Source organism: Apium graveolens, chromosome 3 (genome assembly GCF_009905375.1).
Source record: "Apium graveolens cultivar Ventura chromosome 3, ASM990537v1, whole genome shotgun sequence".
NCBI classification, from domain to species: Eukaryota; Viridiplantae; Streptophyta; class Magnoliopsida; order Apiales; family Apiaceae; genus Apium; species Apium graveolens.
This window is the reverse complement of record NC_133649.1, coordinates 70,693,228-70,703,152: the sequence shown is the minus strand read 5'-3', so window position 1 is coordinate 70,703,152 and position 9,925 is coordinate 70,693,228. Positions and strand designations below refer to the sequence as shown.

At 37.6% G+C, this 9,925-nt stretch overlaps 1 non-coding gene across 1 annotated transcript; it reads left to right on the top strand.

The window, feature by feature from the left end:
• The first annotated feature begins 1,249 nt into the window (after positions 1-1,249).
• LOC141716352 (small nucleolar RNA R71) lies at positions 1,250-1,356 on the top strand. Its single transcript, XR_012573064.1, has one exon. It is a non-coding gene; the product is annotated as a small nucleolar RNA R71 (small nucleolar RNA).
• Positions 1,357-9,925: the final 8,569 nt, after the last annotated feature.

Sequence of the window (9,925 nt, the reverse complement as noted above, 5' to 3'; positions counted from 1 at the left end):
TAAGGGCATTAGATTAATGTTAGCTCCCAATTCACATAAACATCTGTCAAAAGATATTTTTCCAATAGTATACGGAATAGTGAAGCTTCTTGGATCTTTAAGCTTCGGAGGCAACTTCTGTTGCAGCACAGCATTGCATTCCTCCGTAAGAGCGACTGTCTCTAAATCATCTAGCTTCCCTTTCTGAGAGAGAATACCTTTCATGAACTTTGCATAACTAGGCATCTGCTCAAGAGCCTCAGCGAAAGGTATGTTGATATGAAGTTTCTTGAACACCTCCAGAAACTTCTCAAATTACTTGTTCCAGCTTTTTCTTCTGCAGCCGCTTAGGAAAAGGCGGTGGAGGATAGATCTGTTTCTCCCCTGTATTACCCTCAGGGGGAGTGTGCTCAATAATAGTCTTCCTTGGTTCCACTTCTACTTCTGGCTGCTCTATTTCTTTCTCAGCCCCAGCTTCTTCAGTCAATGCTTGAGTTTGTTCATGATTCGCAACCTTTCCAAACCTCAAAGTGATTACCTTTACCTGCTCATTTTCTTCCCTCTTTTCTAGCACTTCAATGTCACTAGGTAGTGTACCAGGCTGACGATTTAGAAAGGCATTGGCAATTTTCCCAATTTGATTCTCTAAGGTCTTGATAGAAACAACCTGACTCTTGTACATAAGCTTCAACTTCTCTAATTCAGATTTTTTTATTGGCTTGTTACAGTTGGAGTTGTTGTCTTGGTGCATATTGTAGTTGCTGAAAACAGGGGGGTTCTACTACTTAGCTGGATATTGCTGATAAGGTTGTTGAACCACATTCTGAGCATTGCTCCAACTGAAATTAGGATGATTGCGGTTGTTGGGATGATAAGTGGCTTGCACAGGTTGCTGTGAATGCTGATAGTTGCTCACGAACTGAGCTGATTCACTAGAAATTGCACACTGATCAGTCTCATGGGCACCAACGCAAAGCTCACAGACACTAGTAATTTGATTAATTCCATAATTAGCCAAAAGTGTCCACCTTCATCGTCAAAGCCTTAATTTGGGCAGCTATAGCAGTTGCTGCATCCAACTCCAGAATTCCTGCTACCTTTCCCTGAGTCAGTCTCTGAGAAGGATTCTGGTACTCATTAGTAGCCATCAGTTCAATAAGTTCATAAGCTTCATGGTAGCTTTTAGCCCACAAGGCTCCTTCTCATGCTGCATCAAGCATGGGTCTAGACGTAGCACCCAATCCATTATAGAAATAATTAATAATCATGCATGCCATGGTGTGGGCACTTCCTTAGCATCTCCTTATATCGATCATAAGCCTCACACAGAGATTCTCCAGTTTGCTGAGCAAACTGAGTAAGAGCATTCCTGATTACAGCAGTTTTTGCCATAGGGAAGAATTTAGTGAGAAACTTTTGAGTAAGATTTTCCCAAGTGGTGATAGACCCTACTGGTAGAGAATGTAACCAGCACTTAGCTTTGTCCCTCAGAGAGAACGGGAAGAGTCGCAGCTTGATAACATCTTCAGTCACATTATTGAACTTGAAAGTGTCGCAGATCTTGATGAAATCCCTGATATGCATGTTGGGGTCTTCGGTAGGAGAACCCCCAAACTAAACTGAGTTCTGTATCATCTGAATCGTGCTTGACTTGATCTCAAAAGTGTTAGCCCTGATGGTTGGCCTGATGATGCTTGACTAAATGTCATTAATCTTAGGCTGAGAATAGTCCATCAAAGCCTTAGGGTTTTCTGCTTGATCTCCCATGGTTCCTCGACCTTCTCCTCTTCTTCTACCTTCTTTTCTTCCTCGAAAAATTCCTTTTGAACCACCACAAGTTCTTCCTCGGCTTTATCCAATGTTCTCTTACGAGTACACAAACGCGTATGCATACACCCTCGTTAGAGTACCTAAAATAAGACAAGGAAATAAATAAGTAACAATTTCCGAGTCAATGAACTTTAACGACCATTGATGGAAAGCACATAAACTATAAATTAACACTGCAGTCCCCGGCAGCGGCGCCAAAAATTTGTTAGTCGCTAAACACGCGCTAATAATACACGCAAGTATACGAGTTTGCAAGTAGTATAGAATCTTTTCTAGTTCGTTCCCACAGAGACTGTCTTTGGTTAACTAATTAATTCACGTACTTAAGTAATAATGTATGGTTATTATTCAATGTTAAGACGATAACAAATTGAGGTTATTTATAACTAAGAATTAACCTAACAATTATAACTAAGAAAATAAGATTGGTTGAATTAATATATATGACAAACATGAGATTCTAACTTCATTAAATACTTCATTCAATAGCCTTATTGTTCTCAACCTTAGCATGCAATGGTGATGACACTAATCAGATAACAAGAAACTGATATACGCCAACTTTCGTTGCACGAGTACCATACTACCAGACATCCACAAAAGAGATGGAAGCTGAATATACACCAATTATATTGAGACCCTATATGTTTATAGAATTTGACAACATAACGGTTTAAGCACAAGTTATCTATCTTGATTACATAGGGCAAAAATTACCCAGAAATCATGCATAACAAATACATGAACCTATGCTAGCATGGCAAGTTCTAAATCCTTAAATTCACTTTCGCTTCATTAAGAATTAACACACTATCTTATAAGTTCGCGACGCTCATAAAATGAATACGCACAACCAATACTAGGTTATCATACAATCACCACACACTAAGGCATCGAAATAATTTCATTAAAGAAATCCATAAATAAATCCGCTAGAACCCCACGATAACGATTAGCCCATAATCGGACTCATCATCAACGTGGGTTCCGATGAAAGCATGGTATAATAAATGTAGTCTTTATAACGAATAAATAAAACCAAGTACAAAAAAAAATTAAGGTTCACAAATATGAAAAATAGCATCCAAGTTACAACTTAAAACAAAGATTCACAAGTAAAAACAAGATCTTCTTCGTCTTCGTTGAATCGTGCTAATACGGTCCTCTTACGGCTCTCCTTGATATGTCTCTAGCTTGATATATTACTAAAAATGGCCTAGAGTTGTTTATATAGCATCCCTAATCAGCAGAGAAGTCTTCCAATTCGAATTAGAGTAGAATTAGAATTTTGCATCCCGACCTGGCGCGGGCGCCTGGCTTTCTGAACTTCGGGCGCGGCCGCGTGCTTGATCAGCGTGGGCGCGCTGGGCTTCTGCCAGAACTTGACTTCTTCATTTTTCTTGCAGATTTGAGCCGGCTTTCCACGAGCTTTTATTCCAACACCACCTTGACACCAAATTAGCACCAAAATCATGCTAATTCACCTGATTACCTAGATAATGCCTGAAATGCAAAAATATTTGAAAACACGTTAAAACACTTAACAACTTGAGTACAAACGCATCAATTCACAGCTTTACGGAGCGTAATAAAGTGTAATAAATGCCACTCCACACATATACTTCATGCTACCCAGTTGTTTAATTAAATAATGTGTTATGCTCTCCTCATATTTCTCAAATCTTTTATATGTTTCTAAATTCTGTAAAACTAACTCCACTTCTATTGAATTCTTTCCTTCTTTCTTTATTGTCAAGGATCTGAATATGGGGGCATCCTTGGTCCACGGCCAGAATAAAAATGGTGTCTATGAATGGCCTATATCTTCCTCCCAGTCTGAAGCCATCTCTCTCTCAAGCACCACAACCATTCCTCCCGACCTTTGGCACCAACAGCTAGGCCATCCGTCTTATCATCTCCTTAGCAAGTTTCCCATTAGAATGTCTTTATCAAGCAATAAATTTAAGTTAGCTCGTTGTGATGCTTGTTGTAGAAATAAAAGTCATAAGCTGCCATTTGGCACAAATTCTATTCAGTGTAATTCTCCTCTTCAAATAATATACACGGATGTTTGGGGTCCTGCTCCCTTTCTCTCCTTTGATAATTTCAAATATTATGTCATATTTGTGGATTATTACACAAAATATAGTTGGCTATATCCATTGAAATTAAAATCTGATATGTCTGATGTGTATATAAAATTCAAAATGCTTGTTGAATTTTTTTTTCAAGGTGCCTATCAAGACCATCTATTCAGATGGTGGGGGTGAATATACAAGTCTCTCTAAAATTTTGTCCAATTATGGCATTCAACACCTGTAATCTCCACCGTACACCCCAGAGATTATTGGCACCGCTGAACGGAAACATCGACACATTGTCGAAACTGGGATAACCCTTCTTCACCATGCTTCCTTACCAATTAAATATTGGTCAGCTGCTTTCCAAACAACGGTATACCTTATCAACCGCATGCTTACACCTCTTCTTAACTTTCAATCTCCTTTTTCAAAAGTAATTCAAGTAAGTTCAGATTATCACAAACTCCGACCCTTTGGTTGCTTATGTTACCCACATATGCGTCCTTATGCACCTTCAAAATTACATCCACGATCGACACGTTGTGTTTTTCTAGGATACTCGTATCCACACAATTCTTACATCTTCCTTGACCCTGTCTCTTCTAAAACCTATTAGGAATATGTGTATTAGTTTGATGATAAGTTAAACAAAATACTTAAGTAGAAATCTAGTGTGTGTAACCTCAACGGATAAGACCATTTTGGTTATCTGTTGATGGAGTAGCTTTACTTAGAAATAAGTTTAGTATTGTAGCACATTTCAGTTTTTGTATTTAAGTTATAATTCTTAGATGTTGTGGGAAATTATAAGTCATGTTGACTACTAGTGGATATGTAAAAAGGAGGGCTAATTGTAAATATTTCATGTCTTGTAATTCTGTATAAATGAAGTAGTATCAACTGATAGATTAAAGGCCTTCAACGGATGAGAAACAAAGCTTCAACGGATGTCTCTAAAGCTTCAACGGATGAGTGCATCAATGGATAAAGCTTCAACTGCTAATACATCAACGAATAAAGCTTCAACTGATAAAGCATCAACGGATAAAGCCATCAACGGATGAAAGCTTCAACGAATGCTAAGTTCAATAGTAGTTGATAGTGATAATTCATAAGCTGACAGAGGCACATGGGTTGACAGAGACAATTGGAATGTGGTAGCCTCTTGGAGGAATCAAGAAAATGCAGCATTTCCATTCTGGTGCAAACAAGGAAGTATTCAAAGATTCACAAATTATCCTAGATTGCATTGGATAGAGAAATGAAGAAGAAACATGTGAAGAATCTTTTTTATTGTATTTGTGCTTTTGTCTTCACTTGTAATCTTGGTGATATATAAACCAAGTTGCAGCTAATAATTAGAGTGTGAATTTTCCAGAGCTGTTTAGAAAAATATAGAGAGAAAATCATCTAGCTTGTACTAGGACGCAGCTGTGATCAATTCTTTTGAATCACAGATTTTCTGAAATACACATCTCTGGTGGAACAACAAATCCACTAGAAAAGTTTTTAAAGCCTTTGTGTTCTTTACATTTGTGTCTTGAATATATATCTGTCTGCACCTGCTCAAAGCAATTCACAAACAACTGTTCATCAAAGCACTTAGCCTTTGAAACTGCTCAAAACTTGAAAAAGTTTTGAGATTTACATTCAACCCCCCTTCGGTAAATCTCATTGTTAGTTCCTTGGGAATAACAATTGGTATCAGAGCAAGCTCTTAACTTACAAAGAGTTTAAAGATCTATTCTACTAACATCATGAGTAAGAAGGATATTGGTGTAAAGATTCCAATCCTGGAAAGAGATAATTATCATCACTGGAAAGTGAAGATGCATCTACATCTTCTCTCTCAAAATGAAAGCTACATCAACTGCATTGAAAATGGTCCTCACATCCCTCACAAGGTAGCCACAGCTGCAACTACCACAGTTGCTGTTGGACAGTCTATTCCCAAGCCAAAAGCATAATGGACTGATGAAGATATTGAAGAGGTTCACAAGGACAAGAAAGCCATGAACATTCTGTTTAATTGCCTAGATCAAGATATGTTTGATAATGTCATTAACAGCCAAACTGCTAAGGAAATTTGGGATACTGTGTAACTTATCTGTGAAGGTATTGAACAAGTTAGAGAAAACAAAATGCAGCTTCTCATTCAACAGTATGAATATTTTCATTTTGAAGAAGGAGAATCACTGAATGACACCTTCAATAGATTTCAGAAACTGTTGAATGGATTGAAGCTGTATGGCAGAGTGTACCAAGTCAAGGATTCTAACTTAAAATTTCTGAGGTCTCTACCAAAGGAATGGAAGCCTATGACTGTTTCATTAAGGAATTCTCAAGATTATAAGGACTTCACACTTGAAAGATTATATGGAATTTTGAAGACCTATGAACTTGAGATGGAGCAAGATGAGCTGTTGGAAAAGGGAAAGAGAAAAGGTGGATCAGTTGCACTTGTAGCTGACAATGAGAAGACTGAATCCAGGAATGAAGAAAAGACAATGCCAAGTCACAAAATTGGCACAAGCAAATCAGAATCAAGCAAGGGAAAGGAGCAAGTAGCTGAGGTTGAAGATAGTTCCAGTCAAGATGACTCTGATGATGTTGATGAACATCTGGCTTTTCTATCCAGGAGGTTTGCAAAGATGAAATTCAAGAAAAATGCTAGATTCAATAAGCCAAACAAGAACATGGTGGACAAATCTAAGTTCAAATGTTATAACTGTGGCATAAGTGGACACTTTGCAAATGAGTGTAGAAAGCCAACCTCTGAAAAGAAGAAATTTGAGCAAGTGGATTACAAAAAGAAATATTTCGATTTGCTCAAACAAAAGGAAAGAGCTTTTCTGACTCAGGATGACTGGGCAACGGATGGAGCCAATGAAGATGATGATATGGAATATGTCAACCTAGCACTGATGGCTAATTATGATGAAAATGAAACTAGTTCATCAAGCAACCAGGTAATTACTACTGACCTCTCTCAGCTTTCTAAAATTGAATGCAATGAAGCTATAAATGATATGTCCAATGAATTATATCATTTGCGTGTTTCTCTTAAATCACTAGCTAAAGAAAACACAAGAATTAAAGAGAATAATTTGTTTTTAAGTGATATAAATGTTGTGTTAGAGGGTAAGGTAATTGAGCTTGAAAAGATTAAAATCGAATGCTTATCTGTTGAGAGTGAACTAGAAGAATCTGTTAAGAAAATAGAAATTCTTTCTAAATAATTAGAATGTGAGCAAGATGTAATCAAGGCCTGGAAAACATCTAGGGATGTTAGTGCTCAGATTGTCAAGGTTCAGGGAATTGAATCACTCTGTGAGAATGCCTGGAAGAAAAAAAAGGAAGTAGAATTAATTGATGGATTGTCAACGGATGTGGAATCAACGGATGATGAAAGTTATCCGTTGAAGGAAGAAAAGGAGCATCCGTTGAAGGCTTATCAATTAAAACAGGCAAGTGATTCTAAAAAGAACAATTTGAAAAATCTCAATAAGAAGTTTGGTTCAACTTCCAAGAACTTTGTCAAAGAAGAAGCTAGCACATCCAAAGATGCCAGTAAGGTGAATATAGGACACATGACTTTAGATCAGTTGAAAAATAGGCTTAAGATGGTTGAGGATAAAAAGGAAACTAAAAGGAAATCTAATAGAAATGGGAAGGTAGGGATTAACAAACACAACAATTACACACCTGATAAGTATGCTCCTAGAAAAAGTTGTGTGCATTGTAAAAGTTTTAATCGTCTATCTGCTAACTGCAAGTCTGTTAAGAATGCTCCCATGCCTTTAACTCCTTCCATGCCTAACATGTCTATGTCACCTCTACATGTTATGCCTGTTATGTCTCAACAGAATCCTCATGCACATTTTGCAAATATGTCATATGTTAATAATCCTTATTTTGCTGCATTCAGTATGCCTCAAATGCCATACAACATGCCTATGTGGAATAATATGTTTGCACAATCTATGCCTTATCAAATTCAAACAAATGTGCTAAATGATTCTGTGACTAACCCTACACTTCAACCAACCACATCTGAGACCAAGGTTGACCCAAAGTTAACTAAGTCAAAAGATGCAGGAGGTATGAAGTCTAGGAAAAAGACTAACAAGGTTGGACCGAAGGAAACTTGGGTACCAAAATCAACTTGATTTGATTTTGTTGTGTGCAGGAAAAAAGAAGGAATCTATGGTACTTGGACAGTGGTTGTTCAAGGCACATGACAGGAGATTTCACCCTGCTCACAGAGTTCAAGGAGAGAGATGGCCCTAGCATAACCTTTGGAGATGACAGCAAAGGGTTCACTATGGGATACGGCTTCATTTCAAAAGAAAATGTCATCATTGATGAAGTTGCATTGGTTGATGGTCTCAAACACAATCTATTGAGCATCAGTCAACTATGTGACAGAGGGAATACTGTTTCCTTCAATTCTGAAGCCTGTGTTGTCACAAGTAAGAAGGATAACAAAGTGGTTCTAACTGGAGTTAGAAAAGGGAATATGTACTTGGCTGACTTCAACTCTACAGATGCAGAATCAATTACTTATCTTTTCAGCAAAGCAAGTCCAGATGAAAGTTGGCTATGGCACAAGAAGTTGTCCCATTTGAATTTCAAGGCAATGAATGATCTAGTCAAAAAGGATTTAGTTAGAGGAATGCCTGTAGTGGAATTCTCAAGGGATGGACTGTGTGATGCTTGTCAGAAAGGAAAGCAAAAGAGAGTATCATTCAGTACGAAGCTTGAATCAGCAATTGATGAACCATTACAACTGCTACACATGGATCTTTTTGGACTAGTCAATGTATTGTCAATTTCAAGGAAAAGATATTGCCTAGTGATTGTAGATGATTTATCAAAGTTTTCATGGTCCTACTTTCTTGGATCAAAGGATGAAGCTAGTGAAATCATTATCAATCATATCAAGCAAGTTAACAATCATCCAGATTTCAAAGTAAGGAATATCATGAGTGACAATGGAACTGAGTTCAGGAATTCTACCATGAGGTTGTTCTGTGAAGAAAATGGGATCATGCATGAGTTCTCAACTCCAAGGACTCTACAACAGAATGGTGTGGTGGAAAGGAAGAACAGATCACTAATTGAAGCTGCAAGAACAATGCTTGAAGAGTCAAAACTCCCAACATACTTTTGAGTTGAGGCTGTTAACTGTGCATGTTACACTCAGAATATTTCTCTAATCAATCAGGCAAAAGGCATGACTCCCTATCAATTGTTCAAGAGAAGAAAACCAACCTTAAAATTTCTTCATGTCTTTGGTTGCAAATGTTATATTCTAAGGAATCAACCTGATCATAAAGGGAAGTTTGATGCAAAGGCTGATGAAGGGATATTTGTTGGCTATTCTGCTGGAAAATCATATAGGGTCTACAATCTAAGAACCAACATTGTTATGGAATCTGTGCATGTTGTGTTTGATGATAAAAAGATTGATGGACTAACAGACGAGGGACATCATGAAGGACTCAAATTTGACAACATTGAGATGTATTGTGATGACAGTGAAGATGAGAATGATGGAGAAGGCCCCTCGAAAAGGATTCAAAATCTGCCTTTGGATAATGCACAAAATGTTGCATCAGTTGAAAGTCATAATTCAGCATCTGTTGATAGAAGTAATGCAGCATCCGTTGAAAGACAAAGTGCATCATCCGTTGAAGTACATAATGAAGCATCCGTTGATCATAGTCTATCAACGGATAATCAATTTACTTCATCAGTTGATAGAACTCCTAGTTCCTTTCAAAGGATAAGTAACTCAGGGGGAGTTTCAACCAATCAACACTCTATCTCACATCATAACAATACTGAGGCAACCTCATCTAGAACCAATCTACCACCTCTAAATAAATGGACCAAGAATCATCCTTTTGAATTGATCATTGGTGATGCAAAATCTAAGGTGCAAACTAGAAGGGCTACTCAAGATGAATGTATGTACAGTAGTTTTCTATCACAGGAGGAACCTAAGAGAGTGGAAGAAGCTCTATTCGATC